The sequence below is a fragment of the Sinohyriopsis cumingii genome, chromosome 8 (genome assembly GCF_028554795.1).
Source record: "Sinohyriopsis cumingii isolate HCF-2022 chromosome 8, ASM2855479v2, whole genome shotgun sequence".
NCBI lineage: Eukaryota > Metazoa > Mollusca > Bivalvia > Unionida > Unionidae > Sinohyriopsis > Sinohyriopsis cumingii.
Window position 1 is genome coordinate 54,676,659 of NC_142968.1, and position 20,783 is coordinate 54,697,441.

Consider the following 20,783-nt stretch of genomic DNA (forward strand, 5'->3'; position numbering starts at 1 on the left):
TGATTTTTCCTTAAAATAGGCAGCCAGGAACTTAGGTATGCAATACCTGCAATCATCCGTTAGCAAGGTAGTACTAGAGTAATCTCTAGTATTTCCAGTTCGAAAGGTTCCAAAATTTAATTACTGTTTGTTGATCAGTCTCATCATATTATTCCGACACAAAGCATTTAACTACGTATAATACTTTCCTCCTGAAACACCAAATTGGCAGTTGTAAGTGCAAATACAAACCAAAGAATTCATTTCAATGCTCTATCTGAAACTAAACCACAACTGAGTCATTAGGCTGTACTATTTTCTCTTCTAGTTTCATAGATTAATATGTGGAATATTCAACTTTTCCACTAAATAAAGCGTCTTGAGGTGCAATTTATAAAATAAATTACTGTGACCATATGCATTCTCAATTAAATATACAAACAACATTTAAGGTAAAGTCATTTCTTCCTTCTTTTCTTTCATTTTTATTGTGCGAGTACCTTTATATACTAGAAACGATTTGTATTGCACAGAGATCTTCAGTAATATATAACACTGCTTCAGGAACTAGTCACGCAAATTAGTAAATCGATAAATAGGTATTTTCATGATACAGACTTTAAAACTATGCAGGTGTATATACCCGGTTTTGACATGTTCAAAGGCTTAGCTTATGTGTGTGGGGGGGGGGTCTGTTTGTGTGTGTGTGTGTGTGTGTGTGTTGCCACGAAATAATGGAATAAATATATTTAATTTCCATGTAGAGGACGAACATCAATATTTTCGGCGAATAAGAGACTTCAGAAGCCTCTAAGTCTCGTAATAAATCATGTCAGCCACCAATACTATACAAAGTTCCAAAAGCACACAGTTTCTGAAGTTATCAATGACTGTCTAATATTTACAATGAAAGTAAACAGTTGCATGTTGACGTCTTAGATTCATACACTATATGTCACTCATGTTTATTTCTTGTCGTTTTTTCACAGGAAGAAACCATGCTTGGTGCAACTTGATACAGGAAAAAGAATCAAAATAAATAATGTGTTTTTAAATTTAGTGAACAGTTTATGAAGAGACAATATTAATGACAAATACATGGGAAAGAAGAAAAACGTGTATATTTTCTTTGATATTGTCTTAACAGTTTCCATGGCAACAGACAAGTGAACACAAGACTTTATGCCAGATACTAAATCAAGCCACCTCATACTTTTAACATCAGTTATGAGAAGATATTTGGAAGGGGGTGGTGACAGAAAATGACCCTTATCCAATATAGTCCTTTCCACTTGTCGACAAGTTGGCATTTATCTATGAAGCTTCGTCCCGTTGGTAGCCTCAGCAATATGGCTCTTTTTCCCCACCCATGCGACAGAGAAACCTAGCTGCTTTGCCAACCCTAATTTTATTATCTCGGTCAGGTCGTCTGAGTCATCATGTTTTCTCACTTGGATATACTTCTAAAAAAAAAGAATTATTGTTTTATCCTGCTGTGCCTGGCAGAGCTATTACAAAATCAAACAACAACACATCTATAACATAATTAAATTCACCTATTGAGCAACTTAAGGTCTCACCAACTTTGATAACACACCAAGCAAGTTAAGAAATAGTTCTTCTTGGATGTGATGCACTTTTCCAAAGTTCATCATTTTGGGTTCAAAATGAATCACTAGCATCTTTATTAACGCTTTCTCAGCTCAGAAAATCTGATATAGTTCATAACTTTAACATTAGTATCATTGTCGCTATCATCAACGATCATTTGCCGAAAAATATTTAATCTAAAGATTAACTACGTTTATAATCAGCCAGTTTTGTATTAAAGGTTACTTGTATTTTAAACATGCATCGGTAAAATTTCCTAGATACAGGGTTCAAACTAAGACAGAATGGTTGTTTCAAGGCCCGATGTGCGAAATATATTTAATTAAGCAAACATTCATATCAACACAAAGAACCCAGACGTGCAAACAATTACTTGCCTTAAAAACAAAAAAATATGTCCCGACAAGCGCTACCATACCTATGTATGACTTACGTCGCCACTAACACTTTGAGGATTAACAGTTAAATAAAAATTGTATACTGCAAATAGTACTGTTTTGCATGCGCGAATTTAATCTAATTTTATGTTGTCATCGTGAATCATTGTTCCCAAAGTGCGCGCATTCGTACAAATTTTACGCAATTCCTGCATTTGCGTCATTAATTAGTACATGAAGCATTAAACAGCTACTACCCACTCTCCTACTACTGGCGACAATGAGTATCATGGCGAATTGTTACGTGGCCGTCACAGGTGTATGTTGACAATGGAATATAGATTAAACGAGGAATATATATATATATATATATATATATATATATATATATATATATATACAGACCCGCAAACAGTGGTCAAAGTTCGATTGTGAGAAACTTATACTGGGTCAAAGCGTGTATTGGGTCGAAAAATGATTGCGACCTAATGTTTCACGATCGATTTCTCAAATATTGCTTTTATAGTTATGGGGGTTATATCTGGATAGGGTTAAAGTCCTAGTTTCCCGTTTGTTTTGGTGAAAATATATTTAATATCTTTGTCTAATCTTTCTATTCAGAAATACGCTGTTATTTGTTCTTAAAGTATCGTGTATTATTTATAAATATGCATACATAAAACTATTTAAAAGATATACTGGATGAGGTATAAAAGGGGGAATTATGGAAGATATAAACATCATTAATTGAAATGACTGGTAATTCGTGCAAGATGAAGCATATGAGACTTTTTATATCAAAGAATAATGAAGATATTTTAAATGCTAGATACTTCATTTAGACAAGAAAAATGGTTGATCTGAAGCGTATCTGTTATCGAATTATCCCCCTGCATGCTTTATTTGTCCCGTTTCACTCACAACACATGTATATATTCAAGCATATGCATGGTACAGAATCCCAGGGGAAGCTGTAACATATTAAACACCCATTAAAGCAGCATTTAACAAGGTTACGTGATACGCGCTGACCTCAAAAGTGCAGACAATACGCTAATGGTATGCAAGATCGAGTAAAGCGATAAAATTAACAAATAAAGTGCACTCAGCTTCAACCATTGCGAATGGACTTGACACTTTTGAATATAATCACATGTGATTCTGATGCATGCATCAATACTAGTTTTTCATTGTACCCGACTTTACATTATATAAAAATATTCATATTATTTGAGGCATGGTATTTTTTAAATATTCGCATTTAGTTTTTTTTTATATTGTTACTGATAAATTGTGGAAACAATCACACATCTGAGCAATGCAATCTTGCTAATGGACACAGGTAAATACTAACAAATGTTTAACAGATCTCGTAAGGAATTTCACTATACATGCACTATCAACTAAAGGAGTGATGTTATATAAAGACATACAGACAAGCAGGCAGGTATACACAAAGTGTCAAACAGATCATAGTATTATCGAAAATAAAATATTTTTCTTTAGAACTGAATTGGTGGAAACCATGTGTTGTCCGGTAAACTAAATACGAATCAAGCTTAATTTCTAATGAAATGCCTTCTACACATTACGTGTGCATGAATCGCCTTTGTATGTTGTAATCCACAGGTTACTGGAAATATGCGTTCAAGTTTCGTCTTTACATAATCATCGATTTAGCCATTGGCATATTTTGATTATTTAGAGTTTTGATCCTCTGATTTCTTACAACCTAAAATCTTTCGAATGGTGTAGGCCGTAAACATTTTGTTTGGTTTTAAAATTAATTAAATTATCTTTCAAGCTCCTTCTTAAAACGATTGAAAATCACTTTGAAATTAGGATGCTGTTTTCATTAATGTGTCATGATCGACGTATAACTGGCTTACACATAAAATACTCAGACAGTTCTATTTTTATTATATTAATAAAATACTATGAAGATTTATTTAAAGGATGTCCCATCAGCGTGACAATTTTCTATCATTTTATTCATAAATATGCTCATCACGGACCTAAATATATAAATGAATCGTGAATATTCAAACAAATAATTCCAACCAAATTTACACTGAATTTGCAATTTAATATGATCTTGGATATAATGCTAGATTAAGCAGGATTTCCATACTTTTTCCTAGTTACTGCCCTTAAGTTACTTAGCACATTCAGATGATGCAAGCAGTGAACACATTAACCGAGGGAGTACCATCTATATCGATTGATGGAATACAGATTGATTACTACGTCAACTTGTGTATGGGGATACAGAGAGTTATGGTGCTGGCAATTTCATATCAACGATAGTAAAATGAATGCAAGCAAATACTGAGCGAAATGTGAAATATCAATGCATCCTGGTAGTTTATACTTTGAATGTATGATTTTTTAATGTATGTATTTATTTTGCTTACTGTGTTTGTCTGTGTCATTGTATCATAGTGAAAGTGAACGTTATTGTACTTTATTATCTCTTAAGTTATAAGAGTATTTTTCGTCCAAGCCTTATGCTGTTAGAAAGACAAATGTTGCTGGGATACTTACCTCCTATTTGCACATGACCTGGACGGATTAGCTGCTTATTACAAGGAAACAAATTATGATGACTTCAGTTTCGTGAATCAAAGTACGAAAACTCGAGTGTAGAATAATATGAAAAACGGATGCTGGCTATTGAGATAACGAAACAGGATGTCGCCTTGTACCGAATTTCAAGAGCAATTCGTACATGTCAATGATCACATCAATAAATACACGATATCAAGAGATTTTTATTGCATAAATAACATTTTATCTTATATAAACACCCACACCGACATTTGTCTTTTTTTCTGTGTGTCCCGTCCCTCTTGCCAAACAAGAAATCACGAGTTCGAAACTCGCGGCAAACCATATTTGTTCACTCCATTTTTAATTTTTATCTTCAAACTTTCTTTTAAACTCGAGCATACCATTTGTTTGCTCTTTTGTTTTTGTTGTTGTTTAAATTGTCTTTTATGACTCCCATCCTAGGACGGGCAATTACGCTCATAAAGATTTATAGACATACTTACCATGAACCATGATCAGCATTCTCTGAAAAATGTTCTTGATACTTTCTAAGGTCAATGAATCAAAGTACAGAAACTTGTATTTAGGAATATATGCAGAACGGAAGCTGGCTATTGAGATAATGAAGCAAGATGAGTCGCCTTGCACCGAATTTCAATTCACACATGTCAACGATTTCATGAGCAAAACAGATGATAAACAGAGATTTGTATTGCATAAATAACATTATCTTATATATAAATACACACGCCGACATTTCTTTTTCTTTCTGTGTTCCCTCCCGCTTGCTAAACAAGAGATCGCGAGTTCGAAACTCACGGCATCCCAATTTTTACTTTTCACCCGATTTCTAATTTTTATCTTCAAACTTTCTTTGATACTCAAGCATCACAATTTGCTTTTTTTATAACTTTTTTGTTATGTTTAAACTTTCGTTTTATGACTCCCGTCCTAGAACGGACAATTAAGCCAGTAAAGATTCATAGCTATTCTTTCCATGACCCATGACCGGGATTCTTTGAATAAATGTCCTCCATACTCTTAAGGTCATCGTTGTAAAAGGGTACACATTGTACGGAAGAGAAAAAGGGGCCATTATAGAAGTTAAGAATAAAATAAAACAAAAATATGTCATGTTTTAAATTAATGTTTAATAATTATATATATATATATATATATATATATATATATATATATATATATATATATATATATATATATATATATATATATATATATATATTAACTCATAGATATATAAACAGTTTGCATACGCTTCTGTTAGGACTTTTTATGTTTATCTTATGAAGTGTGTATTAAGTTCGTTTAGTTTAAGTATTCTTTACAAAACCCAATTTTAAGAGAACACTGAATATTGTTAAGTACAAGTCCGTTTCGTTATTGCTGTATCATCGCGTGGTCTGATATATGTGTATGTCCAAAAAGACAAAAGTACATACTTACCTTCCATTAAATTGATCTGAAAAGTCCAGAATATGAACAAGAAACTGGATGTTGACTTCCACCTTCCTGAGAAAAAAAAAAGATATGGAAACTGTATTAACATTTAGCAACTATTTGAAATGATATCAATTTTATAAACAAAATGAAATGATTTTTATAAATAATTTGTCACACGAAGACATTTTGTAGAATGCAATCTTGATCAGATAGTATCAGTATCATTTTATTCTAACCAACTTTGATAACTGAGGTAAATACATGAAAATCACTAGAGCTGGGTGCCAATAAATGTAGTTTATTATTTTATTTATTTTTAAGGGGTTGGTAAAACTAATTTAAATTATGCAATACTTACCTGTCGCTATTGCTTAGCTAATCTATTTTTATGCCGAAAATACACAGTCCGTTTGATGTGAATACACCCTCCCACAGTGAAGAAAAGTCAGTATGATCTTTTGCACACCACTCTGTCGTATGGTCGTGCGCATAAGGTAAATATACCTATGTGTCATCTTTTTCACGAACAACAATTATGCAGGAGGGTATTCGGCGATAGCGACAGGTAAGTATTGCATGATTAAAATTAGCTTTATGCCCAAAAAAACTACATCTTAATAGCAGCAATCATCTGTCCTGTCGCTGTTGCTTGGCTGAAATTTTCAGTAAGGTGAGTAGGCTGATGCCAATCTGATAAAAAAAAGAATATATAATATTATCACAATAGAGGGAGATGCCCATCGATAGAAGGTTCATGTCTCTCTGAGTAACTCTAGGCCGTAATAATGGAACCCAGAGAATAAATGTTTGTGCTCTGTTGTGCTAATTGGTGGAGGTAGATACAGGAAAAGGTAGTATAGGAGCGCCAAAAGGCTGCTTTCGTGATATTCTCCAGAGAGGAACGATAAAAGTTGGCCTATGATGTAGCAACCGCCCGAACATCATGGGCTTTAAGGTTCATTAAAGCAAGGTCTCCATCGGTGAGGGACTCGTAGGCTCTTTTGATTATCGTGACCATCCACCGATAGTGGCACCCGAAATGTCTATGGAGCTCTTAAGAGAGAGAAAAAGACGTTTTATACCCTTTCTTTCTGCTTTTGAGGCAGCACTCATGGGGCACAAATTTTACTGGGGCTAGGAATCTCTCTGGGTAAAGGAACTACCGATTTGTTTGCAAGAAAACCCGGTTAGCACAGAAAGGAAACAGTGTCGTAATTCCCATTAAACCGGAGATGGCCAGAGTCAATGGACAAAGCATGAATATCGCTTCTTCATCTCGCAGATGCAAGAGCGAGAAGGAACACCAATTTGAGTGGGAGATCCAGATATAAAAATTTACTCAGTGGTTCAAAAGTGGCTTTGGTTAATGACCAAAGAACAAAAGATTCAGTCTAGGCATACGAAAGTGGGAGACAGGTCTCTGAAGCTCAAAATACTTTAAAAGACTGACACGATGCCAATCTGAACATATGTCGGAGCCATGAGGGAACGTAAGTGTGTTGTAGATGGCAGCTCGATAGCCTTTGATAGTGGACACTGAACAGCATTTGGTCTCAAAGAGGAACAAAACGAAATCAACGATGGAATTTACAGAAGGGCAAATAGGATCAACTTGTTTCCTATTGCAACAACCACCGAAGATTCTCCACCTGGCATCATAGACTTTGAACGTGGAATCTCTCCTAACTTGAATGATGCAAATGGCAAACTCGATCTTTATTTGCACCTTCTGAATACCCACTATGGCTAAGAAAGGTCTTGTACTGAGGATGCAAAATCCTGAGATGGTATACTAATATGGAAATAAGTCTAAAGATAGGGATGATGTTATCTCCTTATGCTACTGAAAGAACATTGGTATAGTTATATGATTGGACTGCCCCTTCGTCGAGTAGTATCGAGCATCATTATCACCTTCTATCATTGGCCCCAATACATGGTTTACTTTGGTGTGGCAAGCTTTCAGTGCACCTTCACTTGTGTATCTCATGTGTGTACCTTCTAGCACGAGCATCAGCAGTGTTTCGGTGACCTACCTTATGCATTATTTATGGTGCAGATCATACACGCATAGCCCATTCTCTGGAGAAAACATCTTCAATTTGAAGTCATTTAATAGATTTAACCTCATCTATATCAGGCTTAGAATATCAGGATTAGAATATCTCTATTTAATGTGATGTGATTTTGATTTTTAACGTAGCTTTAACAATTTTTCAGTCATATCGCTACGATGTCTGCAGTTTATAGTGATGTCTAGCACTGGGGCACCAGGCCGACCAGTCCTAACACTAACCTCTAAATGCTGAACGCCAAGCGAGGCAGTGTTAGTACCATTTTTTAAGTCTCTGGTATGACTCGGCCGGGAATCGAACCCACGACCACCGGCATCCGAGGCGGACGCTCTAACCACTAGGCCACCGGAGCAGTCTCTATTTAATAAATTATTCAATTATTTATTTATAATTGTTTTACACATACATTCTGTTATTTGATTTGTGCTTAAATATGTTTCTTACAAAACTGAAGCATATATATGTGTATTAGAACTGATAACCGCCATGATAAACTTATATTTGTGTTGACAGTTTCTGTTTTTGGTGTCTCTTCTCTTATGACCAGAAGTAGGGGACCCACAAATATGTAACCGCCATAGAGTCTGCTCAAAGTGGACCCTGACTGACGTGTTTTACATTTAGTGTCAAAGTGGTATTCCTGTTCATTGATTTTAAAAAGAAATTATCCTACTTTTTGTTCCATGAAAGAGACACCTACTATTATATTTGATGTTTTTTTTTTTTTGTTTTTTTTTTATAAAAAAGGGAATCTGATATTAAGAGGGAAGAATGGGTGACTGATGAGGTATTTTTTCTCATCCAGCTTATCACTCTATTGATGAGAATGAAACAGATTGTAATAAATGATGACGTTCAAGATAACCCATTGCAGCATCGTTTGCATAATTCAAATGAGAGTAGTGATTGGTCAATGGTACACGACCCTGCCCGGCATGAATTTCAGATTTTATGGAACGAGTTTCTTGAGCTATTTCGAGCTTTCTCCCAAAAGGCATCCAATATCATACAGAAATGACATGTTTCGGACGATATCAATACTTCTAAACATGATTGTCACAATGAAATTGCAGCATGGACTGAAGATTTAACTTAATTGAAAATAAAGATCTCAGACAGTACACGCAGTCTCGTGGATATATATCCATAATATCATATGACTCCAGTTATCAGTAACGTTCAGAAAAATGATAATCAAAATGCAGTCAGTATCAATCAGAACCATCATTCTCTTTCTGCTATACCAAGAGGCTAAACATTGTAAATATGCGACCTCAACCCTATGACGGGAGTGAAATAAATGTTCCATTAACAGAATCCCTGTATTCAACCACCGGCTTGCAAGGTATTACATAAACACTTCTAAATGACTTGACCCCATTGCAAAGGAGGGATTATGAAACAGTTATTCGTGCATTAAACAAACGTTACGGGTTCACCGACTGTACAGAAATGTATTGAGCAAGATCGCAAATTTGTGCTTGGTGCAAAGATGAAGGCATCCTGAATTAGCCTGAGCAATCAAAAAGTTAACACCAGCAAGCGTATCCAACTGCACCGTCATCTGTCAATGAAGTTCAATCCCTCTCTAGATCAATTCACTGTGTTTTGTACGATTCAGAAATGAACCTTTGCTTATGTGAGGCTCGCCAAAAAGATAGGAACGAACCTTTGTTTAAAACTTAAATCTCAGATGGGCACAAGAAGCCTACGGTCAGAGTTGAAGAGTAGAGTGATGGTACAAATTCATCATTAGCGCACACTGTAAATCATGTTTCAGAGATAAGGAATGAAAATAAAATTATCCAGAGAGAAGTTGGTGATGTAAAAAGTGAAATATCCGCTATAACTAAAGAGATACAGGATCTGGTTCAAGTAACCAAACAAGCAAATTAAACAAATAATTATGGAAACAATTATTTTCATCAAAACCAAAGTGATAACGGACAAAGATAGCAAAATAAACAATACAGTAGTCAAACGAATAACCGAATGAACGTGGATCAGCACTGAATTGCAGGAAAACGGGGAGCTGTCGAGCTAGGTTGTCGGAGCTTGACAGATACCTAACAGCATAAGACAGTTCCGTTAAATTAATCATGGAAAAGTAATGAAAGCTTATTGGCTATAGCTAAGATCGAGCAAATACATATATCTATGCTATTTGATAAAGGAACAAACATTACGATCATCAAGAAGGATGTTTTCCAAAAAATGAATTATATTTCGCGCCCTGAAGTGACACCAGTGAACATAAACCAATCGTTACAGGCACAGGTCAAGTCTCTCCATGTATTGGCAATGCAAAAGGTGACGTATCCTCAGACGAAAAACCATTTTACATACTGTTTTTATAGCCGAGATAAGCAATAAGGAATTTTAGGAATGTTTTTCTTAGCAATGCACGCTTATGATGTTCTCCTGAGTAAAAGCTGCATATAGTTTGACGGCAAACCAGTTAGTTGCTATAGATATGCAAGCAGGGCTAAGTTTACTTGCTGTCAAGTTGCAGTAAAAGAAAACATTGTAATGGACTTGAACACAGACACTGTTACAGTACGAGACCGCTAGATACTCTGGTCCCTGGCAGGATAATCTGCCAGAGCTTACCCACGTTTCACTAAGAAATCGGGACTATTTATTGGCAAGGCATTTGTGAATTGCTAATCTTGGATAGTTACATTGCGTATTATGAACGTGGGCAAAACACCATGCAAAATATTCACAGACACTCGTGGCGACTTGCGAGACAGTTGACGAAGTTTTAAACGAGTTGACTAGAAAAGTCGACGTACATGCTGTGATCCATATGACAGATTATATAGATGGATCAAGTTTAACATCGCATAGAGATTAACTCATTGCAGGTCATGAAAACATAATAAAGAGAAAGTGTTGCGCACTATGCTGTTAGAATGTCAAGATGCCATCAGATTATATGGGACGCTCTAACTTAGTTGAACACACAACTGACAGTTGATCTGCTCGTCCTATATGGCATCCCCCGACAAGAATTCCTCAGACAAAAACTGGCGGAAGCAAAAACAGAGCTTTCAACAATGGCAGAGGCGGGAATCAGTGTCCCCATCGAGCCCTTGGAACCGTCATCGGGCCCTTGGTGCTCTCTGATCATTTTAGACTTTGCGTTTCTGCGAATATTACAGAAAGCTAAACGGTATTACACTAAACATTTCTCATCGTGTCCCATTATCGCCAGATGGCTCTTGACATTAGCATCGTACGAATTTTGCATTGAACATGGAGAAGACGAATCTCATGCAAACGCCCATGCACAGTACTGACGACCATGTCTAGAGACTAACTGTCCTCACTGTGCTCGAACTGTGCAAAAATATTGCTTGTCGACCGTAAACGTCTGTACAAGAATCAATGACTGCAGTGATGAAATTGGAAATACAAAACATGTCAGCAAATTCGAACTTTGAAAGGATTCTGGCAAACTTCACTGGTGGTAAGGGAAAAGAAATTTCTGTATTCATGACTCCAGATGGACTTTATTAATAAGTGATGCCCTTTGGGACAAAAGATTTGCCGTGTGCATTTCCTTGTTTAATGAACATGATTACAACTGGTGTAGATAAGTGTGGTGCTTACATCGATGATGTCATCATTTGTAACGACACTTGGAAATATCACTTAGAAACAATTCGGAAATTCTTTGACAGATTCACGGATGCATTTGATAATTAGTTTATCCAAACGTGAGTTTTGCCATACTTGTGTTACATTTCTAGGACACATCGTACGACATGATCAAGTTAAACATATAGATGCTAGCATCAAGGCTATCCCTTAATTCCATGTGCCATATAGTAAAATGCAGCTGATGTGATTTTCGGGTAGGGCTGGATACTACCGGAAAGTTTGTTTACATTTTTTTCGTAATTACTAAACCACTGACAAATTTATCGTGTAAGAAAACGAAGTTTCATTGGTCTAAAAAAATGTCTGGAGACTTTTTATTTGGTTAACACCATGCTTTAAAGTACATCAGTTCTTTCAGCTAACAAAATTCCAGTTAATCGTTTAAAATGTCTGTTGATGCGAGCAATGTTGGGCTTGATGAATTATTGGTTGAAAAAGACAAAAACAGTGTCGATTATCCAGTGTGCTTTTCTCCTAGAAATTAAATAAGCAGCACAGAAATTATTCTACGTCGAGAAGGAAAGTTGGATTTGATATTGGCATTATAATACTTTGAAGTCAATATTTATTCAGCTCCTTCTTCAATTATAGTAATTATGCATTAAGACCCTCTTAGTTTCATTAGCTTATTCAAGAACAAAAATCAAAGATTATTAAGGTGAAGTTTGATGTTACCAGAATACAACGATATCATCAGGCACATTAAGGGCAAAGACAATCCAATAGCAGATACATTTTCACATGTATATAAATAGTATATTGTTTCAGGTGTATTTTGTGTCATTCACACAATTTCATCTCATGTAATTTTTTATCACATCTGTATTAGATTAATAGAAAAAAAGGCTTTATTCCATATATCTTTCTTTTTCATTACAAGGGGAGGTGTTATGTATATTTAATTTACATTGTTCGTTTTTTCTTATTTTTATATTTTATTACATGCTTTTGATAATAAAGCATTGTAAATTGGACTTGACCTTATCTAAATTCAAGTTCATTTTATATCTGACCTGATATCATTGATTTTTGTTTCGTAAACAACGTGTGTATCTCAATCTGCGTCTAGAACTTACGAAATTCCCATGAATTGCCATGTGTACCTGTTCTTTACCACATTTATGCTATAATTTTAGTAACAGAAGTCCAAATATAACTAAGATTTTATTTTGAAAATATTATGAACTTTGTGGAAAATATTATTTTATTTTTTCTAGAAATTATTCATTGGTATTTAGGATTATAGCAGAATGAGCTGTATTATTGTTGTATTCAGTTGTTCATTTAGGCTGGAATTTATTTATCCAAATTATTTATTCCTGGAAGTACAAAGTGCTCTTCAAAAATAACATTCTGACAAACAGACACTTGAGCATCTATGGAAATTTTCAAAAAAAGGATATATTTTTGTATTGTATTATTGTGATCCAATAAAAGACTACTGGCACATCAACAATACATGGCTCATTTGTAGTAAGGGTGTAAAATAAGTAAATATAATTGGATTCTACTGAGATGATTATTCTGATTTTCATAAAATATTATTAAACCAAGCGACCTTCAGATAATTGTGAGCGACGAATAATGTATACTTTGAATGTGTTAAACTATATTGCAAACATGAAAAGTCCTTTTTGCATTAAAAAAGTATTGGATGAGGAAAATATTGTACGCTGGGGTTTGCGCCTTGACAAGAAACCCCCAGAAGCGGGATTATCGCTCTGGTGGCCTAGTGGATTGAGTGTCTGCCTCGGTCACGAGTTCGAACCCCAGCCGAGGCATACCTAAAACTTATAAAAATGGTACTAACAGCTGCCTTGCCATGCGCTCAGCATTAAGAGGTTAATGTTAGGACTGGTAGGCCTGGTGTAAGGATAATGTTACTGGTTGGGACATAATGCTACATATCTGCGACATGATGCCCTAGTGCCAGACGCTGCTATAAAATTCCACACTGCAGATATCGAAATGATATGACTGAAAAATCGTTAAAACTACGTTAAAATTTCAAATCGCACAAAACACACAATGTCTCCCCATTCAGCGAATCCTTGTCCAAAGACAATGTAACCTCTTGACTGGGGTTTCCTTGTCTCTCTGCAAACCCCACGAAAAATAATTATTAATTTATGGTTCATTTTTGCATAAATATAAATTCGTTGCTTACCACTGACATGAGTATCTGCTGCATACATATTTATTGCCTCCGAAGTGATTCATAAATCCAGTGTACCTGCAAAACATTGCGTATTATTTCACTACTTGTTGCCAGCATGATTCCTTTTGTTCCAAAAGTAGATACATTTGTATAGTGCAAAACCTCAACACTGAAACGCAATTTTTTCTATAAAACAAATTGTTTTATTGTGATAGATATGTATATATGCAGTGATTACATTGCATTGTAATAGACAACTAATTGTTCATCTTTCAACACACCTCTGAGTGCCAGTTTAGCAATTTTAAGTTCACTGCTAACATCGGACCTAGCTTCTAATGTACATAATGAAATGAATTCATCAGAAAAAGCTTTGAATTCAATGTTTGGTTGCCGAGCTTGCTTGCAATCTGATTAAAATCTGATTTCCATTGTATGCGCTTCTCGTCAAGGATAGTTGAGCACATATTTTATTGAGATCGAGCTTGCTTGTAAACGGAAAGGATAATTTAAGGTAGTTTAATTGTTACTTAGCCATCAAAATTTTTAAGTGTTCGAGTGATCATATATTCATATTTTGTAAAGACATGCGGAGGGTGGCTTTATAAAGCAAGATGTAAGGCCACTATTTCAAATATTGACCTACTAATATGGTAAATATAATGTACAACAAATTACTGAGCAACAAGCATGGTATTTACGTTTGTATGTCACTTCATGGCAAGCGCATGATATGTCATGTGCCCAAAATGTATTTATATGGATCCAGGCTGGCTGGAGTTGGAAATTTGCATCCTCTGCATATACCAAGTACCTTTAACATTATATTTGTTGCCATTTGGATGCCAAAAGAATCGAACATAAAAAAGAAAGAAAAAATACTAAAACAAAAACAATTAACAGCTTATGGATGGGACATCATTGTACTCTCAATTGTTCTGGATCCTGGAATGGAACCTATTATTTACTGGCCTATACTACTGAGGGTAAAGATACAAATGCAAAGGAAGTACCACAGGACCTGTGCCAAGGCATATACATTCTTCAAAATCATGCTTTGAGTTATAATATAAACCCACGTTCAGAAGAACAATTTATGAACTATATGATTTGAACTACATGACTTTATTATAATACAATTTCAGTACAGTGTCTCATGACCAACAAAACTAAAATTGCATGCAAACAGGAAGATAATGTTCTATATGCCAAGAGAATACTTGTGTGTGAAAGTTAATTGAAAAATTGACTAACAGAAATCTGAAAGAGCCATGTGACAGTGTACTTGAAGAGTTTGCTTAAATGTCAGATATTACACAGGCATTCAATATTGCAGCTTTAATGATAGAGAGGGAAAAGGACAATTCGTTTGCGACGATAATAAAATATCAAGAACATTTAGTGTGGTTGACTCTTATTCACTCTATCCAAGCAACACCAGAATATGTGTACATCACTGTCCAATCAGTACCAGAATGAATGTATGCATGTTACTGTCCTAGTAGCACCATGATCAATATATATATATATATATATATATATATATATATATATATATATATATCAGTGTGTGTGTGTGTGTGTGTGTGAAAGACATCTGAATGAGACCGAAAATGACCAAATCAACATATCAGAAATGCCACATTTTGGACTTGATCCATCCTGTTGTCTCAGAGAATTTATGTTAAATTTGTCTACTTACAAACAATTGCAGCTTATTCATCAAAAGAATTATTCAACCTTCAGCTATGTTAGGAGCTATTCTGATACAACATACACTATGAGTTGGTGCTCGGGACTGTGATCAGAGATATTATTTATAAGAACATACAACAAGAATGCAATTTTTAAAAGGGATTTTGATCATTTAAAATTGAAAAAAAGTAAAACTCAGAACCTTCAGTGGTTTGTCAAATTATGCAACACTTTATATTAATGGGGTTCCAATTTTCTTGGTTTTTATCTGTGAACCATGAATTTAAACTCGCAATGAAATATCAATCGAGCCCATATTTCCCCCTCCACCCAGTCATATGCAATGGAAAGGAAGTCACCGGTTTCTTTCTTTTTATAATATCTTTGCTATCCACTGAGAATGTTAAATAAACATTACTAAAACTGACTGATTATAAATAAATTCAAATGCAAAATTTCATGACCATGAGACCTATAAGAACTCTACCTGATATATATTAATAAATGCATATTTGCTGTGTCATTTATTTTCCAAAGCATACATTATTCCCATTTTTATAAATACATTTTTGCCCGTTTCAACAAATTGCTAAGTAAGTAATCCAATGATAAATTCTGCTTCTTCAAAGTCAATTTAAGTCAGGTCTCACAGAAGTGCTACTTAGTCATGTGCAGACTGTGCAAATAAGCCACTCAGCATGAAGTGTTGAAGGGTCAGTGCTTCAGGTCATCTAGGACCTGATCTGACTGTACACCTATAATGTCGTCTAGTTTGTTAACTGATCAATCACCATGTTGAATGCCACTCATGAAATCGTATTTGAATTCCTCTTTTTAAAAGTTTTTAATAGAACAAATCAAGGGGTTACAACTTATCTGTACCTATAACTGGATTAACATTGGTATAATCCCGTTTTCCATTAAGTGAGACATTCTTTCTTCATGATGCTTTTTGAAAACATTAAGGATTTTGATAATGCTAAAGGGAAGAAAGTTATCTACAGAAGGTATCAGAATTCGGTCAACAAACTGAATCATTAAATCCTTGTTCCTCCACCGACTTTCTGTAAATGTCATATCACGTGGTTTGTATTAAAAATTTAACCAAATGATTCGGAATTTACATGTGTTACCATTACATTTTACAGCATTTTAACATTTTTGCTGTCATATTTTATCCTGAAATTTACATTTACACCTCCCTCGATAACTCGCTTACAACGGGGTCCAAAAACGTAGACCGCACCATTAGCAAGGGCACGAGTTATCGAGGGTCCTCCATAACAATGTAAAATGATTCCATCCTCGCTGGACATCGAGAAAATATCGAAATGGGAGGGGGGGGGGCGGTCGAACTTTTCTGTTTAATGGCTAAATATTCGTTTTAAAATCGCGTTGGGAACATTTGTCAATAAAGCAATTTTTCTAAAGTTTTATTCGTTTTTATGTAAAAATGACCTTTATTTTAAATATGCCCAACCGCTGAGAGATCGTTAACATAATTCCAACTAGTCTCAACAACCTTCACGTGCACGTGAAAAGATTTTATATTACATCACAGCTTTATCTTATTGTTGAGTTGTCTGGTGCCCTGATCAGTATGCTTCCTACTTTACTCGCGACTCTAAAGGAATGCAACGCAAGGAGTACTAGCAGGTAACCAGACTAGTTATTGATTCAAATTCACAATCAAACGAGTTCTTATTATAAAAATGGAACATTTAGTTACTGAAATAGCCATCATCGTCGAAAGTAATTTTTGTATTGTTCTATTGGTAAAATATTGATGCCATGGTTTCATTGCAAGTAATAGTGAAACTTCTTCGCAGGGTGGCCTAGTGGTTAGAGCGTCCGCCTCCGATGCGAGAGGTCGCGGGTTCAAACCATGGCCGAGTCATACCAAAAGACTTAATAAAATGGTACTAACAGCTGCCTCGCTAGGCGCTCAGCATTAAGGGGTTAGTGTTAGGACTAGTCGGCTTGGTGACATGTCTGCGACATGATGCCCCAGTGATAGACATCAGTATAAAATGCCACACTGCAGACATCGTAGCGATATGACTGAAAAGTTGTTAAAGCTATGTCAAAATTCCAAATCACACACACGCATACACACATACAGACACACACTTCCCATCCGTGAGGAAATCTCCGAGTGCTAATTCAGAAATTACAAATTAACTATAAATTCGGAAACTAGCTTATCATTAATAAAACGAATCTTAGAAACAGATTCTTCTGTCATCAAGTATTCATTTCGCTTTGTTGGTTTGCTATCTTTGACCACATTAGTGAATGAATATGCTAATTTAATGTAGTTTAACTGTGTTACGTTCACAAAAATAATTGTAAGTGTTCGATTGATCAGTTGAAAAGAGTTGACCTACACTCGACTTGGGCCGCCAGCTCCTGAATTTGCATGCCTTTAACCTATCATTTATTCCGCCCTATTTTTTTTTTTTATACAAATGTACCTAATTAACGTGGTAATACGAGGAGGTCAGCTTTTATTTAAGTGCATCAATGGAACATACTTACGCAAAGTAGGTATCAAAACACCGTCGGCACTTAATAGTTTTTACGGTAGATTGACAAATTTCACGTTTGATAACAACAGGGCACATTGTATTTATGATCATTACACATAAACTAAACTAAAAGATAGAACCAAAACATGCAGTTCGCCTGATAAAAGAAACTAATTTAATTGGTATTTTGTTAATGAAGTGTTGCCTCAAGTAGGCGTTAGTGACATTTTCATTGAAGGAAATGTCGTTGCGTGCTGTTATTTACGGTGTACCAAGAATGTTTGGAAGGAAATGCTAACAAAATACATAACTTCTTATTAAAAGAAGATAATATCTAGTCAGATTTTCAGGTCATATCAACCGTTTTCGAAGATAAAACGAGCGATATATCAAAGTTTTAGATGCCAATTTTGATCAGGATTTGCTTCACGTTCAACAACTAGGGGTCAATTTTTTTGTACTTTCTAGTAATAAAAAATGGAATCCATGACTGACCCGCGTTATAAGCAGGTTCGCGAGTTATAAGAGCTCGAGTTATCGAGGGAGTGGTGTATTTGGAAGGGTTCTCCTTTCTAAATAATCCTTTTCTACAGTTTAAGAACTTTACTTTTTGATGGCACTATATAGCCACTATTGCGCTGAGTTGGCGTAGAATGCTGCTACCTGCATACAAATATACATACCGTGCATAGTATAGTTCTAAATAGACTATAGCGTGGTTAGTACCACTCCATTCGCCGAGTAGCTAAATGTATGCTCAAGTTTGTTTATGATTATGCATTTTTAAAGAAAAACTATTCAGTTAGGGGGATTTAGCAGGGTCTCATTATTACATATGTATATCCCCCAATAAACCCTAAGATATTACAACAGGAGCCATCAAATTGCATATATTCAAAGGTTCCAGAATTTGGAGATCAGTATTCTTCTTGTCAACAAAAGAGAATCAACAAACATGTCAAAAGTATCACATGTTTATATTTTCTTTAAATAAAATGTCTGATATCCCAATAATTTCTTCCAATGAATTAAAAGGATATTGAAACATGTATCCCCATGTTTTTTCTATCTTGGATAATTAGGCCGTAAATCGTCACAAATTGTTTATTAGAATTCACCTTGCATTGACTTACTCTGAAAGAAGAAAAAAACAATCCAGGCAAATCAATGATCACAAATTTGTGTTACTATTGTTTCAACTGCTTGCGTTCTTGTATCTGAAAATTTAGTTGTAAATCAAAAGTTGAAATAATGCTTAACGACACTCCTCACGAACACAAAGGAATAGATACATGGTTGTAAGTCCATAGGTTGGCGCAACAATCACCAAATGAACAGTCCATAGGTTTATACCTCATAAACAGGTGATCGGGCATATTATCTAGTGTTTGAAAAGTTATGAATTTGTTATATGGTTTTGGTCAAAACATTTACATACATTTCCAGTGTAATATATGTTTGGGCTTTTAGAATGACATCACTAACTGCATGTACTACTTCCGTCATGATGGCAGTACATTTTCCAATTTCGATTACCCACTTAATTTAAAATTCAATTTCAGGCAAGGTGCATCAGAAAATATTTGTTAAATATATTTTAAAAAAGTAGAATTGTTGCTCTTTCTAAAACTAAATGTGTAGAGGCGTTTATGGCGGACATAATTAAATTTTAACATTATGTTGTGCTTTTACGCAACTTAAAATGAACGTTAAAATTAAAATAAGGCCAGTTACGCAAAATTTGGGTTTTTACTTTACAGAATAATCAATAATTCTGTGCAAAATATTATCACTTGAACGTAGAGTATGGCGCAGAAAGGCCTGTTTTGATCTCCGGGTCTAACGTTAATTTACGCATCTTAGTTATCCCCCACCCCCGGATTCCAGTCAAAACGTACCCAGACCGAAACTTACCCAAGTCAAAACGTATTCATCAGTCAAAATGTTACCATACCATAATTTAATTGATTTCTGCGATTTAATGCAAAACAATTATATCTTTTGCAGTTCACTCATAAAACTAAAAAGAAAATTATATTATCACAGGCATAAAGTAAACAATGCACGACAATTTGGGTCAATTGGGCGTTGGCCTGAAGATTTATGCAGCTGATCGACTTGAATCATCAATGATAATTTTCTTCTTTTTCTCTTTTTGTGTTAAATAATATTGATATTATGGAGCAACCTAATATGTTTATTTGCATAAAATCCACTTATTCCTACAGTAATCAGATCATCTGAACTGGCATATATGATTACACACCTGCAATCAACCATAATACAAATTAAATTCTGGCAACCTTTGATTCTGAACAGTGATGTTGTCAATATCAAACTTTGACTATACTCATTTTGATCTTTATCATAGAAATGCTCAATGGTTGAAAATTATCTTTGCTTTTGCATCTGTTTGCACAGTAGCCTTATAAAATGTAAGTTTTACATTAATCAGCCCTATCACTTACCGACACGTAAACTAATCCCATGCAAAATCCAGCTTAAATCCAATAGGTAGTGAGAACAAATTAGTCCAAACAATATTATCCACAAGCATGAGTGGAAAGAAAGATTAAGGTCAGTAACAAATAAAAACCAGATTACAGAGTGGTGACCTAATGGAGACATCTCACACAAGCTGGAGTGAATAAAGCCTGAGTACAATTCAGCTTGACTTGTATGA

General features: G+C 35.0%; 1 protein-coding gene and 2 long non-coding RNA genes across 4 annotated transcripts in view; 1 reads left to right on the forward strand and 2 right to left on the reverse strand.

Moving 5' to 3' along the window:
- LOC149793553 (uncharacterized) overlaps positions 1–20,783 on the reverse strand; it is a 278,258-nt gene that overhangs the window by 44,012 nt on the left and 213,463 nt on the right. The window lies entirely within an intron of this gene.
- LOC149793555 (uncharacterized) lies at positions 715–20,755 on the reverse strand. The gene is made up of 3 exons (XR_016422845.1): positions 20,569–20,755; positions 5,982–6,047; positions 715–1,442 (listed from the first exon to the last, which is right to left on the reverse strand). It is a non-coding gene; the product is annotated as an uncharacterized LOC149793555 (long non-coding RNA).
- Positions 16,976–20,783, forward strand: part of LOC149793556 (uncharacterized) — a 68,387-nt gene continuing 64,579 nt past the window's right edge. For both annotated transcript variants that reach the window (XR_016422849.1, XR_016422847.1), the window contains exon 1: positions 16,976–17,228. This is a non-coding gene — a long non-coding RNA (uncharacterized LOC149793556). The remainder of the gene's footprint in view (positions 17,229–20,783) is intronic.